Source organism: Triticum aestivum, chromosome 3A (assembly GCF_018294505.1).
Source record: "Triticum aestivum cultivar Chinese Spring chromosome 3A, IWGSC CS RefSeq v2.1, whole genome shotgun sequence".
In the NCBI taxonomy this organism is placed as follows: Eukaryota; Viridiplantae; Streptophyta; class Magnoliopsida; order Poales; family Poaceae; genus Triticum; species Triticum aestivum.
In genome coordinates, this window is record NC_057800.1 from 41644259 (window position 1) to 41668346 (window position 24088).

The 24088-nt window shown below is 48.7% G+C and overlaps 1 pseudogene; it reads right to left on the reverse strand.

Annotated features, from left to right (window-relative positions):
* Positions 1 to 24088, reverse strand: part of LOC123056715 (isoaspartyl peptidase/L-asparaginase-like) — a 41846-nt pseudogene that overhangs the window by 17516 nt on the left and 242 nt on the right.

A 24088-nucleotide genomic window follows, 5' to 3' on the forward strand; every position in this document is an offset into this window, starting at 1 on the left:
CGCTGGGCGCATAGCTCCATAATTCTCCCACCATAGACTGGCGGGGCCTTCAAGATGATATGCGGCAAAGGTGACCTTGTCAGCCTCCGCTACCAGCGCGGAACGCAGCTTGTGAGAAATACTGCGAAGCCAGTCATCAGCGTCGAGAGGCTCGACGGAGTGGTGGAACGTGGGTGGATGCAATTTGATAAAATCACTAAGTGACACCACGTTAGCCCTCTGATGGTGTGCTGTATTCTGTTCAATACGCTCCAACAAACGGTTTGTCTCCCGCTTGTTTCTCTCAGCTTCCATCATCACCTCGGCTAGTGAAGGAGGATGAGGCAGATTTTCATTCCTGGCTTCACTGCCTTCGGCCTGCTCTTGAGAAGCAGGGTTGGCGCGCGTGTTGACCATCCTAGGTAAACAAGACAAAGATTTAGTCAGAATGATAAAATTCCGACATAGGAATACATAATGTGAGGAATAACTCGGAATGCAAGATGATCATCCGTATGACATGGTAGATACAGAAACTGCTTCTTTTATTCCATCGTCATACACACCATACAAGGTTTAGTACAAGACCAAACGAAGTACTATTACGGTGAAAAGGGATTACATCTCATCGGAGGCATTCCAAACTCCTATACATTATTTTTCTACAACTCCGGAAAGAGTACAAACTAGGTCATATCCCACGAGTCACGCGGAACGATAGATGACACAGCTAGTGCAAACTAGGGATACTACCCCTAACTCAGACCGATCCGTAGTAGTCCTCATAAAAGTCACCTCCATAGCCTGGAAGCTCAACATGTTCATCCGGAAACAGATGATCTCGCGGAGCTTGTGGACCATAGGGGCTAGGATGAGGCCTTGGACCAACAAACGGTGGCCTGCGGGGACCGCGAGGTGGGGTGATGCCTCCTACATCACGCCAAACCATCACGTCAGGCAGAGCAGATCTCACAGGATAGAGATCGCGCATATCTGAGAATCCAGCTTGCACCGCCGGTGCGAACCGAGTCAAAGTGGCCCAGTGGTCAGCACGGGTATTGAAGAGCTCTAACCTTAAGGCCCGATTTTCACGATCCTTAACCTCGAGCATCTCAGCAGTGGTGCGAGTTCGTGAATCCTCCTGAGTGGAATCAGCATAAATAGCTTGGAGATATCCTTGTGCTCCCGGAAGTGATCCTGGCATATACCGGAAATCAGAGTCCCGAAATAAACCAGATCTGACTCGCATAATGGTCATCATGGAGTAGGCGGCATCCTGCACAGCCATCTCAATAGTAACCCCGAGTCCATAGGAGCAGTGAAGAGGCTCAGTGGATCCAGGATAAGATGGAAATATCCTGACAGTGCAGAGATACTGGCTTTGATTGAAGTCCCGGAATTGCTCTTCGACCGTGTACTCAGGATACCAGCGGTATCCAGCCTCAGTCATTACCCTGACCAACTTAGCAGTATGGCCGGGTACATCTAGGCATCGAGTCAGGCGAACCACTTGATTGAGGTCGCGAGTGGCCATCTGAAAGCATAATCATAATGCAAAGGCATTAGAATTTCTAGCAAAATTTCGACAGCATAACAGCTGTAAATGCTCAAAAAGGATTTTGAGACATTTGACAAAGGATTTCGTACACACTCAACATCATCATATCAAAGTTCTGAAACCATGTTGGCAACACAATGTGGTAGTAGAACTGAACTAGGCTTGTAACCATCAAACTTATAAGGTACTACTGATTAGTAACACGTGATCCTGATAGAGAGAACAGATCCTAATTCCTTAACCCCCGGTGGAAGAATGGACTGACTCAGATCAGAAAGTCATAAGGTATAAGGAGTAAAAAGAGCCTTACGTTCCAACCCACAAACAATTCCCCTACATATAACTAAAGAATTTCTAGACTCAACATCGACCAGTTTGGCTTGGAGAACCTACAGGCAGTCCGGCTCTGATGCCAACGCTGTCAGGACCCCGACTCGATGTCACATCGATCTAGCTGGTAACACCTCATATCACTTTGCGGCCTCACGCACGGTATCCCCACGGGTGTCGTCTTACCTTTTCCCGGGACCGTTTGCGCCTTTTGGCTCACGTATATGATAGTGTCGCTAGCATCCATATGATAAAGAGCCCGGGCTGACATGACTAGTCGTAAACCCAAAGTGGCACAGACTTACAGGGACAGGCATCCATGACCCAGCTTCGAACGTGTCGGTCATCAGCAAGTGGGTCCGGGCTGTAGCACTGGGCTAGCGGGACTCCGGTAAACCGGGCTGTAGCGGGCTAACAGGACTCCGGTACTCAAAGCGTGACATTTCCCCGAAGGGACAGACACAGGAACGAAGAAGGACACATGCCGGCCAGCCTAAGTGTTCCAGAGCAGTAGCAAGCTACCATGGCTCAGCGGTAACACTAGGAGACATTTCCCGGTAAGAGAGGCTACTAAAGATAAACAACTAGATAGTCAGATCCCACACATACCAAGCATTTCAATCATACACACAATATGCTCGATATGTGCAATACAACGAAACATCACAACATGACTCTACGACACAAGTACTTTATTTAAGGCTCAGGGAGCCATACATAACATACACCAAGGTACGGGTCTCACGACCCAACATACAAGTCATACAGTCATACAAACCAGCAGCGGAAGTACATTGTCTGAGTACAGACAACTAGTAAAATAAAATAGGCTTGGAAAGCCTAGCTATACTACGTGGTCCATCACAAGCTCAGGGTCACCACCTGGGTCTTTAGCCTACTCGTTGATGTTAACGTCTACATAGAACCCATCAGAAGGGGTTGCAGCGTCTTCTGTAAAATGTAGATTATAGCAACATGAGTACATAGGTACTCAGCAAGACTTACATCAGATCCTACATACATGCATAGTATCAAGAAGGGTTGGTGGAGTTATTGCAGCAAGCCAGCTTTGACTCTTGGCTAGACTATCCTACGATACTCCAACTTGAAATGGTTTTGCGCACACGAGTCCACTACTCACCACTTCAATACACTACCGAGGATCCACCTCCGTCTTCCTACGGAAGAGCCATCCTTGGCACTCACACTTATCTTGAGGCTTTTAGTAGTTTCCATTTACTTGTCTATGAACTGTATAGGCAACCAAGTAGTCCTTTACCGCGGACGCGGCTATTCGAATAGATCATGTTAACCCTGCAGGGGTGTACTTCTTCATACATGTTTCCACCACTTAGCGTCTGCACACGACATGTGCTCGGCAGACTTCAAGCGAAAGCCGACGTGGGTGTAGACCACGACCTACCTAAACACCTAAGTCTCTAGTCCAGGTTTATCGCCTATTCGGGTTCCATCCATGAGGAGATCCGGCCGGAGTTTCGCTCACAGCCCCAAACGATGTGAACAGGGTTCCGTGACACCAAACGGGTGCCCGGTATACCCGGCCACGTGCCTACCGCATCACAGCCCACCCCTACGGTCAGCGCTGTCCACGGCCTCCAGCATACTACAAACACCAGAAACTACTTGCAACTCCTGGACAGAGGACAAGGGTGAATAAGAAGTCGAGCGGGGTCATATTTCAGGGCCCAATGTATGGTAGTAGCTGAATCATGGATCACAAACACAGAACTCAGTTCTTGAGGACGGCTTCAATGAGACAACCCACCATGTACTCCTACATGGCCTCTCACCGACACCTTTTACCAAATCATGTTCACACACTTAGCTCACACACAGTAGGACATGTTCACCCGCCTCTGATTCATCCCCGATGAATCAGACCTGACTCAACTCTAAGCAGTAGCAGGCATGACAAACAAGCATGAATGAGTAGGCACATCAGGGCTCAAACAACTCCTACTCATGCTAGTGGGTTTCATCTATTTACTGTGGCAATGACAGGTCATGCAAAGGATAAAGGGGTTCAGCTACCGCAGCAAGTAACAAGTTGTCACAACCTAGCTAGTCATGCATTAGAGTGTTGCATCATGTTTACTCTTTCATCAGAAACTTGAAATGGGGATGACAGAACCCCCAGTCCCCTCTGAAACCAACTAGGGTTACTAAAATAATTTTTTCAATGAACCTGAAATGCCCTTCTAAAATGCCCATCATTTTTGCCTTGGTTCAGAACCTCTGCCAAAAGTGGTGCACATTTTCCTAGGCCATCCTAGGGTTTTTGAATTAAATCATAAATATTTGAATTTGGGCATTTAAAATAATATAAAATATTTAAATGCTCAAATATCTCCAAACTAAAATGTTTCATGTTGGAAATAATCCAACTATGAGCCAGGAGTAGTTTGGTGATTTTTGAAGTTGCCTAGGTATTTTATTAAATTCAACAAAGTTGCAGATATATTAAATAAAAACAGAAAACAGAAAAATATATAAAGGGAGAAGCTTACCTGGGCTCCTCCCTGTGCGGCCCAGCCAGCTGGCTGGCCCAGCCAGCAGCCGGCCCAGCCCACCTCCCTCCTCTGTCGTCTTCGTCCCGACAGAGGGAGGGGAGTGTGGCCGGCGCGCGCGCGCGCCACCGCGCCACGCCACCTGCTCGCCTGCTTGCCTGCCCTCCCCTCCTCGCTCGACGCCCTGGACGACGCCACGCCTCTCCCCCTGCTCTCTCTCACTCTCCCCCGGCTCTCCTCTCCTCTCCCTCGCTCTCTCTCTCTCACGGCCGAACACCACCGTCGTCGCCGTTCGCCATAGCCATCGTCTCCGGCCACCCCTCGCTCCCCCGACTAGCTCAGAAGCTCCGCCTCGACCTCCTCTTCCTCCCCACCGCTCCACGGGTCTCCGGAAGCCCTACATCGCCGCCACGTCGCCGTTCCCCTCTTCGGGCTCCGACCGTCGTCGCCGTCGAATTCACCGTCACCAGCGCGTCCCCGAGCCCGCTAACCATCCCTGCAGCTCCGCGGTGAGCCCCCGGATCGTTTCCCCCTTCTTCCCTGGTCTCTTTCGACTTCTAGGCCCTAGCCCCACCTCGGCCGAGAGCTCCACGCCGCCGGCGATGTCGCCGTCGTGGCCACGGTCGCCGTAGCGCCCAACCGAGCACACCATCATGCTCCCCACCTCACCAGGAGCACGCAGCACGCACCAACGCCTCCCCAAACCCCCTGCAACACTGATCCCGACCGCACCCAAACTCCGGCCGCCGCAGCCAAGCTCGCCGCCGTCAACTCCGGCCACCCCGAGCCCAACCACCACCACCAATAGTCGCGGCTCAACCTCAGCAACACGTAGATGCCTTCCGCCGTCCATTTGGTTGCCGGAATGGCAAAAAGCACTTTCGCCGCCGTCTCGGGCCTCGCCGGCGTCATGTCGCCGGTGGGGTTTGACTTGTCCGACCTGGGGTTTGACCCCCCCAGGGTCACTGACGCGTGGGCCCTGTCGGCCAGGTGGTTAGGTTAGCGCTAACTACTGTTAATCAACCCCCCCTGACACTGACAGTGGGCCCCAGCGCCACTAACCCCTAATTAGGATTAATTTAATCCTGTTTAACCCCCCTGTCACTGACGTGTGGGCCCCACACGTCAGGTTTGACCTCAGCCAGCCACAGTTGACCACTGACGTCATGCTGATGTCATGCTGACGCAATAATTATATTTCTGGAATTAAATTAAATCAGGAAATTCCAGAATATTATTTAAACTTCAAAAATTCATAACTTTTATTCTGTAACTCCAAATTGGACAAATTATATATGAAAAATGATCAGAAAAATCCAATCTATCCATCTGTACTGTTTTCATGCATGATCAAACAAGTTAAATTGATGTTTTAAGAAGAACAAGAAAAGGCACTTTAAAAGGCCATATTTGAATTTGAAATTTGAATCCTTGATTCAAATTTGTTCAAACACCCCTGGTTTTAGTTGCATTAGCCCAACACACTCATATTGCCATGTTTCATGCATGCATCATATTGTTGCACATTGTTTGGTGATGTTTGTGTATCGATGTCCTTTGCGACAGGATCTGTCCCCGAGGAGTACCGTGATTACCCTAACGAAGAACCGTATCAGTGCATCGAACCATCAGGCAAGCAACCATCCATTTGATCATATCGATACAATCCCATGTTCTCGCTCCTGCTCTCTTTTACTGCATTAAGACAACGCGATTCAAACTGCTGTGTGCTACGGTAGTTGAACCCATTTCCTCTGCATGACCTGTCATTGCCACAGTAACTAGATGAAACCCACTAGCATGTGTAGGAGTTGATTGAGCCATATGTATGTGTTGTTCCTACCTTGCTATGCCTGCTATGCTTAGAGTCGTGTCAGGTCTGGTTCATCTGGGTGATGGGCTAGAGTGAAATGTTATGTCGGTAATGAGAGTGGTGTGGTGAACACATTTTGGTAAAGGTATCGATGAGAGGCCATGTAGGAGTACATGGTGGGTTGTTTCATTGAAGCCGACCTTAAGCACTGAGATCTGTATGTGTGATTTAAGAATCAGCTACTACCATGCATTGGGCCCGAAACCAATGGACCCTCTCGGCTTCTTATTCACCCTAGTTCTCCGTCCAGGAGTTGCAAGTAGTTTCTGGTGTTTGTAGCCTACTGGAGGCCGTGGACAGCGCTGACCGTAGGGGTGGGCTGTGATGCGGTAGGTACGTGGCCGGGTGTACCGAATACCCGTTAGGTATCTCGGGAACCCTGTTCACATCGTTCGGGGCCGTATGGGAAACCTCGGCCGGACTCCCTGCGGATGGAACCTGAATAGGCGATAAACCTGGACTGGAGGCTTAAGTGTTTAGGTAGGTCGTGGTCTACACCCACGTCGGCTTTCGCTTGAAGTCTGCCGAGCACATGTCGTGTGCAGACGCTAAGTGGTGGAAACATGTATGAAGAAGTACACCCCTGCAGGGTTAACATGATCTATTCGAATAGCCGCGTCCGCGGTAAAGGACTACTTGGTTGCCTATACAGTTCATAGACAAGTAAATGGAAACTGTTAAAAGCCTCAAGATAAGTGTGAGTGCCGAGGATGGCTCTTCCGTAGGAAGACGGAGGTGGATCCTCGGTAGTGTATTGAAGTGGTGAGTAGTGGACTCGTGTGCGCAAAACCATTTCAAGTTGGAGTATCGTAGGATAGCCTAGCCAAGAGTCAAAGCTGGCTTGCTGCAATAACTCCACCAACCCTTCTTGATACTATGCATGTATGTAGGATCTGATGTAAGTCTTGCTGAGTACCTTTGTACTCATGTTGCTATAATCTACATTTTTACAGAAGACGCTGCAACCCCTTCTGATGGGTTCTATGTAGACGTTGACATCAACGAGTAGGCTAAAGACCCAGGTGGTGACCCTGAGCTTGTGAAGGACCACGTAGTATAGCTAGGCTTTCCAAGCCTCTTTTATTTTACTAGTTGTCTGTACTCAGACAAGTTACTTCCGCTGCTGGTTTGTATGACTGTATGACTTGTATGTTGGGTCGTGAGACCCGTACCTTTGTGTATGTTATGTATGGCTCACTGAGCCTTAAATAAAGTACTTGTGTCGTAGAGTCATGTTGTGATGCTTCGTTGTATTTGCACATATCGAGCATATTGTGTGTATGATTGAAATGCTTGGTATGTGTGGGATCTGACTATCTAGTTGTTTATCTTTAGTAGCCTCTCTTACCGGGAAATGTCTCCTAGTGTTACCGCTGAGCCATGGTAGCTTGCTACTGCTCTGGAACACTTAGGCTGGCCGGCATGTGTCCTTCTTCGTTCCTGTGTCTGTCCCTTCGGGGAAATGTCACGCTTTGAGTACCGGAGTCCTGTTAGCCCGCTACAGCCCGGTTTACCGGAGTCCTGCTAGCCCAGTGCTACAGCCCGGACCCACTTGCTGATGACCGACACGTTCGAAGCTGGGTCATGGATGCCTGTCCCTGTAAGTCTGTGCCACTTTGGGTTTACGACTAGTCATGTCAGCCCGGGCTCTTTATCATATGGATGCTAGCGACACTATCATATACGTGAGCCAAAAGGCGCAAACGGTCCCGGGAAAAGGTAAGACGACACCCGTGGGGATACCGTGCGTGAGGCCGCAAAGTGATATGAGGTGTTACCAGCTAGATCGATGTGACATCGAGTCGGGGTCCTGACAGCATTGGTATCAGAGCCGGACTGCCTGTAGGTTCTCCAAGCCAAACTGGTCGATGTTGAGTCTAGAAATTCTTTAGTTATATGTAGGGGAATTGTTTGTGGGTTGGAACGTAAGGCTCTTTTTACTCCTTATACCTTATGACTTTCTGATCTGAGTCAGTCCATTCTTCCACCGGGGGTTAAGGAATTAGGATCTATTCTCTCTATCAGGATCACGTGTTACTAATCAGTAGTACCTTATAAGTTTGATGGTTACCAGCCTAGTTCAGTTCTACTACCACATTATGTTGCCAGAATGGTTTCAGAACTTTGATATGATGATGTTGAGTGTGTACGAAATCCTTTGTCAAATGTCTCAAATCCTTTTTGAGCATTTACAGCTGTTATGCTGCCGAAATTTTGCTAGAAATTCTAATGCCTTTGCATTATGATTGTGCTTTCAGATGGCCACTCGCGACCTCAATCAAGTGGTTCGCCTGACTCGATGCCTAGATGTACCCGGCCATACTGCTAAGTTGGTCAGGGTAATGACTGAGGCTGGATACCGCTGGTATCCCGAGTACACGGTCGAAGAGCAATTCCGAGATTTTAATCAAAGCCAGTATCTCTGCACTGTCAGGATATTTCCATCTTATCCTGGATCCACCGAGCCTCTTCACTGCTCCTATGGACTCGGGGTTACTATTGAGATGGCTGTGCAGGACGCCGCCTACTCTATGATGACCATTATGCGAGTCAGATCTGGGTTATTTCGGGACTCTGATTTCCGGTATATGCCAGGATCACTTCCGGGAGCACAAGGGTATCTCCAGGCTATCTATGCTGACTCCACTCAGGAGGATTCACGGACTCGCACCACTGCTGAGATGCTCGAGGATAAGGACCGTGAAAATCGGGCCTTAAGGCTAGAGCTCTTCAACACCCGTGCTGACCACTGGGCCACTTTGACTCGGTTCGCACCGGCGGTGCAAGCTGGATATTCAGATATGCGCGATCTCTATCCTGTGAGATCTGCTCTGCCAGACGTGATGGTTTGGCGTGATGTAGGAGGCATCACCCCACCTCGCGGTCCCCGCAGGCCACCGTTTGTTGGTCCAAGGCCTCATCCTAGCCCCTATGGTCCACAAGCTCCGCGAGACCGTCTGTTTCCGGATGATCATGTTGAGCTTCCAGGCTATGGAGGTGACTTCTACGAGGACTACTACGGATCGGTCTGAGTTAGTGGTAGTATCACTAGTTCGCACTAGCTGTGTCGTCTATCGTCCCGCGTGACTCGTGGGATATGACCTAGTTTGTACTCCTTCCGGAGGTGTAGAAAAATAATGTATAGGAGCTGGGAATGCCTCCGATGAGATGTAATCCTCTTTTCACCGTAATAGTACTTTGTTTGGTCTTGTACTAAACCCTGTATGGTGTGTATGACGATGGAATAAAAGAAGCAGTTTCTGTATCTACCATGTCATACGGATGATCATCTTGCATTCCGAGTTATTCCTTACATTATAATCCTATGTCGGAATTTTACCATCCTGACTAAATCATTGTCTTGTTTACCTAGGATGGTCAACACGCGCGCTAACCCTGCTTCTCAAGAGCAGGCCGAAGGCAGTGAAGCCAGGAATGAAAATCTGCCTCATCCTCCTTCACTAGCCGAGGTGATGATGGAAGCTGAGAGAAACAAGCGGGAGACAAACCGTTTGTTGGAGCGTATTGAACAGAATACAGCACACCATCAGAGGGCTAACGTGGTGTCACTCAGTGATTTTATCAAATTGCATCCACCCACGTTCCACCACTCCGTCGAGCCTCTCGACGCTGATGACTGGCTTCGCAGTATCTCTCACAAACTGCGTTCCGCGCTGGTAGCGGAGGCTGACAAGGTCACCTTTGCTGCATATCATCTTGAAGGCCCCGCCAGTCTATGGTGGGAGAATTATGGAGCTATGCGCCCAGCGGGCCATGTCACTACTTGGGCTGAATTCAGCGAGGCTTTCCGTGAACATCACATTCCGGAGGGTCTCATGGACCGTAAACGTGAAGAATTTTGCAGTTTCACCCAAGGCCGACTTTCTGTGGATGCCTATAGCAGGGAGTTTGGTAATCTCGCCCGATATGCAACTGAGGAAGTTTCTACTGACGCCAAGAAGCAAGCAAGGTTCCGTAAGGGCCTTAGTCCTGAGCTTCGCCGCGACCTCCGTCTGCATGAGTGCACATCTTTTTCGAAACTTGTCAACAAAGCCATCAGTGCTGAAACTGGTCAGACTGACTATGACGCAACACGCAAGCATGGCCGTGACACGGGTTCCTCATCCGGTGCTGGTCCTCAGAAGCGCCGCGTGTGGGTGCCCAACACCGCCCTGCCACCCAGGTTCACACCGAGGCCATCCTTCCAGGCGCCTCGCCCCGTTCAACAGTCTGCTCCAGCCAAGCCCTATGGGGGTCCAACCAATAATGCTCCTCCACGTACCAGTTCCGTGACTTGTTTCAAGTGTGGGGAATCTGGTCACTATATGCGTGAGTGTCCCCAGACCAACCCCAATCAATCTGCTAAAGCTGTTGGCCGTGGCAAGCCGACAGGGAAAGTGTTTCATGCTAAGCCGGTCACCGCTTCACGTGGCCATGTCAACTGTATCTCTGCCGAAGAAGCTCAAGAGGATCCCAACGTCGTTCTCGGTACGCTTCTTGTTAATTGCCACCCGGCATCTGTTCTTTTCGATACAGGAGCCTCTCATTCTTTTATATCTGAAAATTATGCTCGTTTGCATAACGTTGCATTCTGTGACATGCCATCCACTATGGAAATCTCTACCCCTGGGTCTAGATGGCAGACCTCTAGGGTAAGTTATGGAAATGAAATCCAAGTCGACAGACTTGTTTTTCTTGCGTCTTTGATAGCCCTTAAATCTTCAGATATTAATATCATTTTGGGTATGGACTGGATGTCAGCTCATCAAGCCAAAATTGATTGCTTCTCTAGGACTGTTCAACTCACCCATCCTTCGGGGAAGATAGTCAATGTCTTGACCCGAATAGCCAAGCGACAATTATATTCTCTTAACGCCAGCCCTTTGCCAGACCTTGAGGACGTTCCGGTAGTCCGTGACTTCCCGGATGTCTTTCCAGAGGAATTGCCAAGTGTTCCACCTGACAGGGATGTTGAGTTCATAATAGACCTCATCCCAGGAACCGTTCCGATTGCTAGAAGACCTTATAAGATGGCACCCCTAGAACTAGTCGAGCTTAAGAAACAACTCGATGAGTCCTTGAAAAGGGTTTCATCCGACCTAGTTCATCTCCGTGGGCTTGCCCCGTCCTATTCGTCAAGAAGAAGGATGGTACGGACCGGATGGTTGTAGATTACCGACCTGTCAACTTGGTCACAATCAAGAACAAATACCCGCTTCCCAGGATCAACGACCTGTATGATCAGCTCGCTGGATCCTCAGTCTTCTCCAAGATGGATTTGAGGTTGGGCTACCATCAAATCAAAATCAGAAACGGGGACATTCCTAAAACGGCCTTTGTTACTCGTTATGGCCAATACGAGTACACCGTCATGTCCTTCGGTTTAACCAACGCTCCAGCCACCTTTTCTCGGTTAATGAACTCAATCTTCATGGAGTATTTGGATAAATTCGTCGTAGTTTATCTCGATGATATACTCATCTACTCCAAGAACGAGGAAGAACATGCCGAACATCTAAGGCTAGTGTTGAAGAAACTTCGAGAGCATCGCCTTTATGCCAAATTTTCTAAATGTGAATTCTGGTTGTCAGAAGTGACCTATCTGGGTCATGTAATATCTGGTAAAGGTATTGCTGTTAACCCTGAGCGAGTTCAAGCCGTCCTTAACTGGACTCCACCCGAATCGGTCAAGCAAGTTCGGAGTTTTCTAGGCTTAGCGAGCTATTGTCGTCGCTTTGTCGAGAACTTCTCCAAAGTTGCTAAACCTCTAACCGAACTCCTCAAGAAAGATAAGAAGTTCGAATGGACTCCACAATGTGAGCACAGCTTTCAGGAACTGAAAAGACGCCTGACTTCTGCTCCCGTACTGGTACCGCCAGACTTCTCCAAGGACTTTGTTATCTACTGCGACGCCTCGCGACAAGGACTAGGTTGCATTCTCATGCAAGATCGACACGTAATTGCCTACGCTTCACGGCAATTGCACCCACATGAGGAGAATTATCCTACTCATGATCTAGAGCTTGCAGCCGTAGTCTATGCACTTAAGACCTGGCGACATTACCTCCTCGGTAATCGTTGCGAAATATTCACTGATCACCAAAGTCTGAAGTATATTTTCACCCAACCGGATTTGAATCTCAGGCAGAGACGTTGGGTTGAATTGATCACAGACTTCGACTTAGGAATAACCTACACCCCAGGGAAAGCCAACGTCATGGCTGATGCGCTAAGTCGTAAATCTTATTGTAACAATCTGATGTTACAACAAAGTCAACCGCTTCTCCATGAGGAATTTCGGAAAGCTTAACCTTCACATTGTTCCTCAAGGATTTCTTTCCACCTTGGTGGCGAAAACCTACTCTTACGGATCAAATCATTGCTGCCCAGAAGCGAGATAAGGGAATAGCTAAGATCAAAGGAGAACATTGCTAGCGGAGGTGCTAGTTGTTTCTCCACAAATGATCATGGTGTTGTGTACTTTGAGAACCGTCTAGTGGTTCCCAAGAACCAGCATCTACGGCAGTTGATCCTTAAGGAGGCTCATGAATCTCCTCTCACCATTCATCCCGGTAGTACTAAGATGTATCAGGACCTACGCCAGAGGTTCTGGTGGACTAGGATGAAGAGAGAAATTGCTCAGTATATTGCAAATTGCGACGTCTGTCGTCGTGTAAAAGCAGAGCATCAACGGCCTGCTGGCACCCTTCAACCCTTAGCTATTCCTGAATGGAAATGGGATAAAATTGGTATGGATTTCATTACCGGTTTCCCAGGACCAAAAGAGGGAATAATGCTATTTTCGTCGTGGTCGATCGTCTTTCCAAAGTAGCTCATTTCTTACCTGTTCGTGAGAGTATAACCGCTAGTCAGCTGGCAGACTTATACATCTCCCGAATAGTGTCCCTCCATGGTGTTCCTTTGGAAATTAACTCGGATCGAGGAAGTCTTTTCACCTCTCGATTTTGGGAAAGTTTCCAAAATGCTATGGGAACCCGTCTTTCCTTTAGCACCGCTTTCCACCCTCAGTCGAGTGGTCAAGTGGAACGCGTCAACCAAATTCTAGAAGACATGCTTCGAGCCTCTGTTATCTCATTCGGAATGGACTGGGAGAAGTGCCTTCCATTTGCCGAATTCGCTTACAACAACAGCTATCAATCTAGCTTGGGTAAAGCCCCTTTTGAAGTTCTCTATGGACGACGATGTCGAACACCCCTTAACTGGTCAGAGACCGGGGAAAGACAATTCTTTGGCCCGGATATGATTCAGGAAGCAGAAGAACAAGTTCGTATCGTTCGTGAAAAGTTGAAAACAGCCCAATCCCGTCAAAAGAGTCAATATGACCGAAAACATAAGGCTATGACTTTCGAGGTTGACGAGAAGGCTTATCTTCGGGTCACCCCTCTGAAGGGAACCCATCGTTTCGGTATCAAAGGCAAATTGGCTCCTCGTTACATTGGACCTTTTCGCATTCTTGCCAAACGAGGAGAAGTTGCCTACCAGTTGGAACTACCTCCGCACCTCTCCAGAGTTCACGATGTCTTCCACGTTTCTCAACTCAGGCGTTGCTTCTCGGATCCTATCCGTGAAGTGGACCACGAAACGCTTGATCTCCAAGATGATCTTACATATCGAGAGTACCCCATTCGTATCCTCGATCAGGCCGAGCGTACCACCGACGTCATAACATCAAGTTTCCTCAAGGTTCAATGGTCGCACCATTCTGAGGATGAAGCAACTTGGGAAAGGGAGGATCGTCTTCGACTCGAGTACCCCGCCTTCTTCCCGGAGGAACCCAAATCTCGGGACGAGATTCTTTTGAGTGGGGGTGAGTTGTCACAACCTAGCTAGTCATGCATTAGAGTGTTGCATCATGTTTACTCTTTCATCAGAAACTTGAAATGGGGATGACAGAACCCCCAGTCCCCTCTGAAACCAACTAGGGTTACTAAAATAATTTTTCAATGAACCTGAAATGCCCTTCTAAAATGCCCATCATTTTTGTCTTGGTTCAGAACCTCTGCCAAAAGTGGTGCACATTTTCCTAGGCCATCCTAGGGTTTTTGAATTAAATCATAAATATTTGAATTTGGGCATTTAAAATAATATAAAATATTTAAATGCTCAAATATCTCCAAACTAAAATGTTTCATGTTGGAAATAATCCAACTATGAGCCAGGATAGTTTGGTGATTTTTGAAGTTGCCTAGGTATTTTATTTAATTCAACAAAGTTGCAGATATATTAAATAAAACAGAAAACAGAAAAATATATAAAGGGAGAAGCTTACCTGGGCTCCTCCCTGTGCGGCCCAGCCAGCTGGCTGGCCCAGCCAGCAGCCGGCCCAGCCCACCTCCCTCCTCTGTCGTCTTCGTCCCGACAGAGGGAGGGGAGTGTGGCCGGCGCGCGCGCGCGCCACCGCGCCACGCCACCTGCTCGCCTGCTTGCCTGCCCTCCCCTCCTCGCTCGACGCCCTGGACGACGCCACGCCTCTCCCCCTGCTCTCTCTCACTCTCCCCCGGCTCTCCTCTCCTCTCCCTCGCTCTCTCTCTCTCACGGCCGAACACCACCGTCGCCGCCGTTCGCCATAGCCATCGTCTCCGGCCACCCCTCGCTCCCCCGACTAGCTCAGAAGCTCCGCCTCGACTCCCTCTTCCTCCCCACCGCTCCACGGGTCCCCGGAAGCCCTGCATCGCCGCCACGTCGCCGTTCCCCTCTTCGGGCTCCGACCGTCGTCGCCGTCGAATTCACCGTCACCAGCGCGTCCCCGAGCCCGCTAACCATCCCTGCAGCTCCGCGGTGAGCCCCCGGATCGTTTCCCCCTTCTTCCCTGGTCTCTTTCGACTTCTAGGCCCTAGCCCCACCTCGGCCGAGAGCTCCACGCCGCCGGCGATGTCGCCGTCGTGGCCACGGTCGCCGTAGCGCCCAACCGAGCACACCATCGTGCTCCCCACCTCACCAGGAGCACGCAGCACGCACCAACGCCTCCCCAAACCCCCTGCAACACTGATCCCGACCGCACCCGAACTCCGGCCGCCGCAGCCGAGCTCGCCGCCGTCAACTCCGGCCACCCCGAGCCCAACCACCACCACCAATAGTCGCGGCTCAACCTCAGCAACACGTAGATGCCTTCCGCCGTCCATTTGGTTGCCGGAATGGCAAAAAGCACTTTCGCCGCCGTCTCGGGCCTCGCCGGCGTCATGTCGCCGGTGGGGTTTGACTTGTCCGACCTGGGGTTTGACCCCCCAGGGTCACTGACGCGTGGGCCCTGTCGGCCAGGTGGTTAGGTTAGCGCTAACTACTGTTAGTCAACCCCCCCTGACACTGACAGTGGGCCCCAGCGCCACTAACCCCTAATTAGGATTAATTTAATCCTGTTTAACCCCCCTGTCACTGACGTGTGGGCCCCACACGTCAGGTTTGACCTCAGCCAGCCACAGTTGACCACTGACGTCATGCTGACGTCATGCTGACGCAATAATTATATTTCTGGAATTAAATTAAATCAGGAAATTCCAGAATATTATTTAAACTTCAAAAATTCATAACTTTTATTCTGTAACTCCAAATTGGACAAATTATATATGAAAAATGATCAGAAAAATCCAATCTATCCATCTGTACTATTTTCATGCATGATCAAACAAGTTAAATTGATGTTTTAAGCAGAACAAGAAAAGGCACTTTAAAAGGCCATATTTGAATTTGAAATTTGAATCCTTGATTCAAATTTGTTCAAACCCTCTGGTTTTAGTTGCATTAGCCCAACACACTCATATTGCCATGTTTCATGCATGCATCATATTGTTGCACATTGTTTGGTGATGCTTGTGTATCGATGTCCTTTGCGACAGGTTCTGTCCCCGAGGAGTACCGTGATTACCCTAACGAAGAACCGTATCAGTGCATCGAACCATCAGGCAAGCAACCAACCATTTGATCATATCGATACAATCCCATGTTCTCGCTCCTGCTCTCTTTTACTGCATTAAGACAACGCGATTCAAACTGCTGTGTGCTACGGTAGTTGAACCCATTTCCTCTGCATGACCTGTCATTGCCACAGTAACTAGATGAAACCCACTAGCATGTGTAGGAGTTGATTGAGCCATATGTATGTGTTGTTCCTACCTTGCTATGCCTGCTATGCTTAGAGTCGTGTCAGGTCTGGTTCATCTGGGTGATGGGCTAGAGTGAAATGTTATGTCGGTAATGAGAGTGGTGTGGTGAACACGATTTGGTAAAGGTATCGATGAGAGGCCATGTAGGAGTACATGGTGGGTTGTTTCATTGAAGCCGACCTTAAGCACTGAGATCTGTATGTGTGATTTAAGAATCAGCTACTACCATGCATTGGGCCCTGAAATATGACCCCGCTCGACTTCTTATTCACCCTAGCTCTCTGTCCAGGAGTTGCAAGTAGTTTCTGGTGTTTGTAGCCTACTGGAGGCCGTGGACAGCGCTGACCGTAGGGGTGGGCTGTGATGCGGTAGGTACGTGGCCGGGTGTACCGAATACCCGTTAGGTATCTCGGGAACCCTGTTCACATCGTTCGGGGCCGTATGGGAAACCTCGGCCGGACTCCCTGCGGATGGAACCTGAATAGGCGATAAACCTGGACTAGAGGCTTAAGTGTTTAGGTAGGTCGTGGTCTACACCCACGTCGGCTTTCGCTTGAAGTCTGCCGAGCACATGTCGTGTGCAGACGCTAAGTGGTGGAAACATGTATGAAGAAGTACACCCCTGCAGGGTTAACATGATCTATTCGAATAGCCGCGTCCGCGGTAAAGGACTACTTGGTTGCCTATACAGTTCATAGACAAGTAAATGGAAACTATTAAAAGCCTCAAGATAAGTGTGAGTGCCGAGGATGGCTCTTCCGTAGGAAGACGGAGGTGGATCCTCGGTAGTGTATTGAAGTGGTGAGTAGTGGACTCGTGTGCGCAAAACCATTTCAAGTTGGAGTATCGTAGGATAGCCTAGCCAAGAGTCAAAGCTGGCTTGCTGCAATAACTCCACCAACCCTTCTTGATACTATGCATGTATGTAGGATCTGATGTAAGTCTTGCTGAGTACCTTTGTACTCATGTTGCTATAATCTACATTTTTACAGAAGACGCTGCAACCCCTTCTGATGGGTTCTATGTAGACGTTGACATCAACGAGTAGGCTAAAGACCCAGGTGGTGACCCTGAGCTTGTGAAGGACCACGTAGTATAGCTAGGCTTTCCAAGCCTCTTTTATTTTACTAGTTGTCTGTACTCAGACAAGTTACTTCCGCTGCTGGTTTGTATGACTGTATGACTTGTATGTTGGGTCGTGAGACCCGTACCTTTGTGTATGTTATGTATGGCTCACTGAGCCTTAAATAAAGTACTTGTGTCGTAGAGTCATGTTGTGATGCTTCGTTGTATTTGCACATATCGAGCATATTGTGTGTATGATTGAAATGCTTGGTATGTGTGGGATCTGACTATCTAGTTGTTTATCTTTAGTAGCCTCTCTTACCGGGAAATGTCTCCTAGTGTTACCGCTGAGCCATGGTAGCTTGCTACTGCTCTGGAACACTTAGGCTGGCCGGCATGTGTCCTTCTTCGTTCCTGTGTCTGTCCCTTCGGGGAAATGTCACGCTTTGAGTACCGGAGTCCTGTTAGCCCGCTACAGCCCGGTTTACCGGAGTCCTGCTAGCCCAGTGCTACAGCCCGGACCCACTTGCTGATGACCGACACGTTCGAAGCTGGGTCATGGATGCCTGTCCTTGTAAGTCTGTGCCACTTTGGGTTTACGACTAGTCATGTCAGCCCGGGCTCTTTATCATATGGATGCTAGCGACACTATCATATACGTGAGCCAAAAGGCGCAAACGGTCCCGGGAAAAGGTAAGGCGACACCCGTGGGAATACCGTGCGTGAGGCCGCAAAGTGATATGAGGTGTTACCAGCTAGATCGATGTGACATCGAGTCGGGGTCCTGACACAAATATGTCGTTGTTGTCCTAATGCAGTAAAAGAGAGCAGGAGCGAGAGAGTGGGATTTTATCGGAATGAACAAGGGGGTTTTGCTTGCCTGGCACTTCTGAAGATAATATAGCTCTTCATCAGTGTCAACGATCACATCATCGATATCACGTCTATCGAGAGGGGACAATACCGGCAACACAGAAGGGAACACAATCAATGCAATGCACAATATGATGCATGATCATGACATGGCAAAATGAATGTGTTTTGGGCTAATGCAACTAGCAACAGATTAAATGAAGTTGGTTTGAATACAAGATTCAAATTCAAACTCCATATGTGATTATTCAAATGCCATTTAATTGATTTGTGCTAAACAGCAGCTATAAGTTGTTCTAACATGCATGAAAATGGTACAGATGGATTCCTTGGATTTTTCTGATAATTTTTCATATATAAATTATTTAATTTGGAGTTACGGTTGAATTTCTATGATTTTTAGAAGTTTTTTACCATTTTCTGGAATTTCCTGAATAATAATAAATCCAGAAATGAATTTACTGCGTCAGCACTGCGTCACCGTGACGTCAGCAGGTCAACAGACGCTGCTGCTGGTCAAACCTGACCAGTGGGGCCCACTGGTCAGTGACTACGGCTAATCCTAATATAACTTAAACCTAACCTAGTTTAATTAGTCGGCCCGGGCCCGCATGTCAGTGAGTCAGTGGCTTAATTAAACTTAGTTATTAACTTAACCAAAGGTTAGCAGGGGACGGGCCCACACGTCAGTGACCCAGGGGGGTCAAATCCCTGGTCAGCCCGGCTAATCCACCGGCGTCTAACCGCCGGCAACGACCAGACGCGGCGGTGGCTCGCCGGAATGGCTGCTCCGGCGCCCATTCGACGCACGGAGGGGTTCTACAGGGAGCTCGAGCTCGTGCGCATCCGATGGAGCAAGCCAGAGGAGTTGGGGTTGGCTGTGGCGTCGGCAGCGGCGAGGGAGGCGGCGGCCGGAGTTCGGGCACCCGCGGGTTAGGCGATGCAGGGCGCTAGGGGAGGCGTTGGTGCGTGCTACGTGCTCCTGGTGAGGTGTGGAGCACGGTGGTGTGCCCGGCTTCGAGCCACAGTGGCTCTGGCCACGACGGCGACGAGGCACGGCGGCGGCGAGTTTCGGCCGTGGTGGAAGATGGAGCTAGGGGACGAAATCAAGTGCGCGGAGTGAGGGGAAGAGAAGAGGAGCTCACGGCGGGGTCGTAGGTGATCTCAGCGGCCTCGGGGCGGCCTGGTGACGACGAATCGGTCGACGGCGGCCGTCGGTGCAGGAAACGAAGATGGCGTCGGCGACGGCGCTGCTGGGCATCCAGGGGGTCTTCTGGTCGCGTGAGACGACGAGGAGGATGAGGGAGGACCGGCGGAGCTCGGGAGCGCGTCGGGGAGGAGAGGGGGTGGCGGTGGCCGCGAGGGAGCTCGTCGGTGGCGGCGGCTCCGTTCGGTCCGGGCGAGAGAGAGGGAACAGAGGAGAGAGGGGATGCAGCGGGGGAGGAAGAGGAGCGAGGGGACACGAGGCCTCGTCGTGGCGTTGCTAGGGAGGCCGGGGGAAGCAGGAGGTGGCCAGGAAGCAGGAGGTGGCCGAGGCCTCTCGGGCGCGCGCCACGCCTCGCCTCTGTTCGTCCTCCTGGCAGAGGAGGAAGAGGACAAGGGGGAGGAGGTGGGCTGGGCCGGCCAGATGGAGCTGGGCCAGGTAAGTGGCGCCAGGTAAGTTCTGTTCTGTTTCATATTTTTCTTCTGTTTTGTTTTTATTTAATTTATTTTGCCACTGTTTTGAATTTAAAATAATTCAAACAATGCCAAAAACTCCTCTGAATATTTTATATTGCTAGATGGACTTTTCCAAAAGCTTATAAAATATTTCAGGGGTATTTGAAATTATATTCTAATTATATGAATATAATTCAAATTCAAATAGCTAATGAATTAAATCCAAAGTCCCAAAAATAAATCCTTAAAAATGTTCAATATTTTGGTTGGGACCAGAACCCTTGCCAAAAATTATCAAACATTTAAGAAGAGCATTTTGGAACAATGAATGAGATTTTTAGGGTTTCTGCCCTTCTTTTATTTAGGGTTTTGAGGCTTCCAATTTCCCTCAGTTCAAATTTCAGAATTTAAACATGATGCACACATGAAGCTAGCCTAGAGCACTACCAGCAGCTAGGGATGTGACAGTGTCATCCCCCGCTATTACATCGCCATCTCCATCTTTTGGAGTATCCACCATATATATGTCATATGACGAGGTAGCCTTCCAGCGCCCTACAGGTGCTGGTTCCTGTTCGTCTCCTACATCGTCGTCCATACCGTCGATGTCTTCGGAGCCGAAGTCAAGCATGTCGGTTAAATCGTCGACAGTGGCTACAAAGTGGGTGGTGGGTGGGCTTTGAACTTCTTCATCGTCCGTATCCCATCCTCGCTGACCGTAATCTGGCCAGGGCTCTCCTGATAAAGAGAGAGACTTGAGAGAATTTAGCATGTCGCCAAAAGGCGAGTGCTGAAAGATGTCCGCGACGGTGAACTCCATTATCGGCGCCCAATCGGATTCGATTGGCAGGGGCGCGGGGGGTTCGGAGTCCGGGGAGGAGTCCGGATCCTCGGAGTCACGGGTCATGCAGAGTGCGGGGCTGGCGCTCGGCTCGATCGCCTTTGAGATCGCAGCCCCCGAGGTGACGTCCAACCGCTCATCCTCGATTGGCGCAATAGGCTCCGAGTTAGGGGTCGGAATCGGTGCGTGTGCGGCCTCCAGGACACTGTCCAGAGGCAGAGCTAGATCATGCCCCTCGAGATAGTGCGGCGCGCTTGGCCGTGGCTCGAACCCGTCAAAGATCAAGTCTCTGCGGATGTCAGCCGTGTAGTTTAAGCTTCCAAACCTGACTTGATGGACAGGGGCGTAGCTTTCGATCTGCTCTAGGTGGCCAAGCGAATTGGCCCGCAGTGCGAAGCCGCCGAAGACGAAGATCTGTCCGGAGAGAAAAGTCTCACCCTGGACCGCATCGTTGTTGATGATCAAAGGAGCCATCAGGCCTGAAGGCGACGACACAGAGGAACTCTCAATGAAAGCACCAATGTCGGTGTCAAAACCGGCGGATCTCAGGTAGGGGGTCCCGAACTGTGCGTCAAGGCCGGATGGTAACAGGAGACAAGGGACACGATGTTTTTACCCAGGTTCGGGCCCTCTCGATGGAGGTAATACCCTACTCCTGCTTGATTAATATTGATGATATGGGTAGTACAAGAGTAGATCTACCATGAGATCAAGGAGGCTAAACCCTAGAAGCTAGCCTATGGTATGATTGTTGTATATGGAGTTGATGTCCTACGGACTACAACCCTCCGGTTTATATAGACACCGGATAGGGTTAGGGTTACACAGAGTCGGTTACAATGGTAGGAGATCTTGAATATTCGCATCGCCAAGCTTGCCTTCCACGCCAAGGAAAGTCCCATCCGGACACGGGACGAAGTCTTCAATCTTGTATCTTCATAGTCCTAGAGTCCGGCTGAAGGTATAGTCCGGCTACCCGAACACCCCCTATCCAGGACTCCCTCACTACCACATTATGTTTGCAAGCTTGACAAAGCACTCTATGGTTTAAAACAAGCACCCAGAGCATGGTACTCCAGATTGAGCCTACAGTTAAAATATCTTGGCTTCATTGCTTCCAGGGCTGATACATCCTTGTTTATTTATGACAAGGCAGGGGTAGTCATTTTTGTGCTTATATATGTTGATGACATCATAGTTGCAAGTTCTTCACAAAATGCTACTAATGCTCTCCTACATGATTTGAGTTCAGAGTTTGCCTTGAAGGACCTAGGTGATTTGCATTTCTTCCTAGGTATTGAAGTCAAGAAAACTCAAGATGGTATTGTGTTGAATCAGGAAAAATACATTGTTGAGCTTCTGTCTCGCATGGGAATGAAGAATTGCAAGCCAGTGCCTACACATTTGTCTTCCTTAGAAAAACTCTCAGCATATGAAGGTGAGCCACTTCAAGAGGAGGAGAGCACAAGGTATAGGAGTATTGTGGGAGCATTACAATATCTAACTCTCACACATCCAGATATCTCATTTGTTGTCAACAAGGTTTGTCAATATCTACATGCACCTACTTCTCCACATTGGTCAGCTGTCAAGAGGATTGTAAGATATGTGAAGCATACTATGGGTGCATGACTTCATTTCAAACGGTCTAATTCCTCTCTTGTGAGTGCATTTCCTGATGCTAACTGGGCATGATGTAGTGATGACAGAAGGTCAAGTGGAGGCTTTGCAGTATTCTTTGGGTCTAATCTTATTTCTTGGAGTGCTAGAAAGCAAGCCACTGTGTCACGGTCAAGCACAGAAGCTGAATACAAGTCTTTGGCAAATGCAACTGCTGAAATCATTTGAGTTGAATCACTTCTTAAGGAATTGGGGATAAAGAAAAATCGTATCTCATGTTTATGGTGTGATAACTTAGGAGCAACATACTTGTCTGCAAATCCAGTGTTTCATACAAGGACAAAGCACATAAAAATTGTTTTTCACTTTGTGCGAGAAAGAGTTGCGGCAAAAAAACTTGAGATACGGTTTATCCCCTCCAAGGATCAAGTGGCAGATGGTTTTATAAAGGCATTACCAGCAAGACCATTTGAAGAGTTCAAGAGTAGTCTTAATTTAGGATGCTTGAGATTAAGGGAGGGTGTTAGAATATGTCATTGTAATCTCAACCTCTTCCCTTATCTCTTGTTCTATTCAAACTCTTGTATCTCTTTCACCTTGTACGCCAAGGCAGGCTTCGGCCAACATCAATATAAACTGAACGCGGCTCCCCTCGAGGGAGTAGGAACGCTTACGATCTTACAGGATTGTCCTGTTCGTGGAGAAATTGACATATAAAAGTTGTATACTGAATCTACCATTTTTAAGAAGTTGCTCCCCACTTCTTCCTATTCTCTCAACATGAAACCCGTCCACATCATCATCTAGCCATGTCAGCAATTCTTCTGATTTACCTCACCTATGGTGAAGCCACGTCACCGCTAAATGTTGTCGCTGCAGGCTTAGTCTAGTCATAGTGGGAGTAACTTAGCTAGTAACATAGCGGAAAATACACAGGAGCTCTCGGGTGCTCCGCACCCCTACACGAAAAATATCCATAAAAAATTCTCAGAAAATAAAAAAAATCCAAATTTTCGGGATGTCAAACCTGGTTTCCCAATCTACTTCCGTGTGAAATTTCGCGAAAAAATACCCAAAAACGTATCCGTGGCGAAGGAATTACTACCCGGAAAAAATGTACCCAAACGGTGTTTTGCTATACATAGGAATTTTTTGTCTTCTTTGCTACAAATACGTTTCCTGGTATTTTTTCACCAAATTTCAGACGGAAGTGCATCAGGAACCCATGTTTGATATCCCAAAATCCCAAAAAAAAATTCAAATTTCTCGGTATTTTTGTTCCTGGTATTGTACGTATAGGGGTGCGGAGCACCCGAGAGCTCTAAATCCTCGTCCGTAACATAGCGCACTTCGAGAAATTTTTACTTATGTGGCAAGTAATTAATGAGAGGTGGTAACATAATATGTTACTGTAACATAACACTTTCCAAGACAAGATGAGTCTGTGAGCTAATAAATGAAGTCATCTATGATACTACTAGTATGTTACTTTGTATTATGAAGGTAGTAACTTAAACTAATGTCGCATATAACACTAGTCTAAGTTACTCCTCACTATGACCAGCCTTACTGGCCATCCAACACGCCTTTAATTCTGCACAAGGCAATTCCTTTTTTTCTTCTACAACGAAACGAAACGTC